Raw genomic sequence first — 2,536 nt, forward strand, 5'->3', positions numbered from 1 at the left:
CTACAGGCATATATCTTGAACTAATGATTCTTGGTGTTTTTCACATGATGGTAAAAAGCCTGTTCCACGGATATTTATTTGGCACAGTGGGGTAAGAGGGAGGAAGTCTGAAGTCTCTACATGGAGCTTGCTGGAAAAAAATTCATTGAAATTTCTTTACACTATTCACATAATTTTAAGAAATATTTTTTAAAAATGAAGTAGCAGGTATAATATTATGTATTGAAAAATTTCCTAACTTTTCCAAATAAAATGTTTTTAAAAGGTTTATTGAGAAACCTGAGCTTGTATCTGCAAACTTTATCTTTAAAAAATATTTTTAAAATTATTGTTGATTTACAATGTTCTCTCAATTTCTGCTGTATATCAAAGTGACCCAATTATTGTTTTGTCTTTTAAATGACCACCTGCATTTTCTGATCAAGACTTTTAGTTTGATGTCTCAGATTCTTAACACTTTCAGTGAAAAATTTACACAAATAGATGGCTAAAAATTTTTATATCTTCTAAAAATCATTCAGAAATTTAAGACATTTAATTTTTTTTTTTCTAAGGGCCGTACCCACGGCATATGGAGGATCCCAGGCTAGGTGCCTAATCGGAGCTGTAGCTGCAAGCCTACACCATAGCCACAGCAACGCAGGATCTGAGCCATGTCTTCATCCTACACCACAGCTCAGGGCAACACCGGATCCTTAACCCACTGAGTGACGCCAGGGATTGAACCTTCATCCTCATGGATGCTAGTCAGAGCCATTGAGCCATGACGGGAACTCCATAAGACATTTAAAATTGTATTTAAAAAGCTGTTCGTTTTTCATATTGGCAAATGTGAAGTTGAAATTTCTTGTCAATGCCCCTCAGTTTAGAATGTAATAAATCTTCATGTCCAGTCTCCTAAATGTCGAAGCTCTAATCTGCAGAATGCCCATGTATTGTTAGAGCACTGAACCCCTGTTTTTATGCATCTGGGGAACATAGAACCACCCAGCTTTCCAGAGATTTTTTCCTGAGATGGGTTAAGCCATTCTAAAGCAGTGACTCATTGATATGATCACACCTAACAAGACTAAGAAATCAGGCTGGGAAAGAGAAGATATTTAATGAAAGGAAATCAAAGAATTAGATAATCTTTGACATAGACACCACAGAGTTCACTTTACTGATGAAAAAATAAAAGTTACAAGAGATGTAGTCTTGTTCAAGATCTCAGAGCTGGCTGTGAAACAGCAAGAAATTAGATCAAGTAGGTATTCTAGGATACCAAGTCCAGTGCTCTCAGGAAGCCCAGGTAAAGTTTGTTGTTTCCTTTTCTTTTTCCTAGAGAGATCTAAGACTCATACAGTTCCAATGATTTCATCTTCTCCCTAGGGTTTCTATCCAATTCCACTCCACTCCCAAAGCCAGGCAGAATCAATTGGCTCCTCCCTGTCCCTGTAACATTAGCTTCCACTGGGTTATTTATCTGGTTGTAGTATGGTTAGCTGGGCTCACATCTGCCTTCTGAGTTTGGCATCCAGCATTACAATATTCATTTCCAAATTCCCAGGGTCAAGCACAATGCCTGGTAAAAAATAAGCATTTAACAAATGTTTATTGAAAAAATGAAATATTGGCAGTTCCCTTCAGTCATTAAAGTCTTAGCAGAGGCTAATTAGTGCCTCTCCAATTCTGCTATGAGGGAAAGCTCTATACATACCATTCCCCCGACTTTCAATCGCTTTCCATCTGCTCCCTGCTCACCAGTGGGGGCGGCATGAACCTTGTCCAGTACCAACACCCCCCGGGATCCCACCTGGTAGGAACTTGTTGTCTCAAAGGAAAGGGGCTGAAATGAACCCGCTGAGCATGTTTCCCAGTGCCCACCCCTTGCTGCTTCCAGAGGAGGATCTTGTGCTTTTGCTCTTTGGGTTTCAAATGGCTAGAGGAAAGGGCTGTTTTGTCTTCCGAGAGTGGGACATTCCACCTGGGGCTCAGGAGCAACGTGACATCCTGTTCTGCATGTGCCTTAGGAGGCTCTGGGATTTTTATAGCTCAGAATAATCTGTCTGGAACTATTAAAGCCACAAGGGAAGGAACCAGCAGGGATCACCCCTACAGAGAGGAAGAGGAGTTGGCTTCTGAGTAGTAGAAAAACTATTCACCATTTAAGGACATTTGAGTCTGGGAATGGCTGAAAAGTTGAGATGCCTAAAGGTTGAAGGAATTTTTAAAAAATTTCGGGCAGTAGGGAAACTTTCTTACCCTGGCCTATAATCCTTACAGGATCAGGCTTCCCTTTGCTTCTCTGCAGGCATCACCTGCTGCCCTATCCATGCTTCTTCTACTCCAGCCACCCCCACCTTGTTTCTGTGTACCTGCTCTAAAACAGAGGACTTCCTTCCCCAAGATATCTGCAGGCCTTTCCTGCCCTTACTTCAATGAGGCCTTTGCTCAAATATAATCCCAGGAGATGCCTTTCTTGCTGTTACATAGGATAGTCTTCCTCCATTCTCCTCCCTCTGCAGAGTTTACTAACATGGTATAATATCTTGAT

This window comes from Phacochoerus africanus, chromosome 5 (genome assembly GCF_016906955.1).
Source record: "Phacochoerus africanus isolate WHEZ1 chromosome 5, ROS_Pafr_v1, whole genome shotgun sequence".
Classification (NCBI taxonomy): Eukaryota; Metazoa; Chordata; class Mammalia; order Artiodactyla; family Suidae; genus Phacochoerus; species Phacochoerus africanus.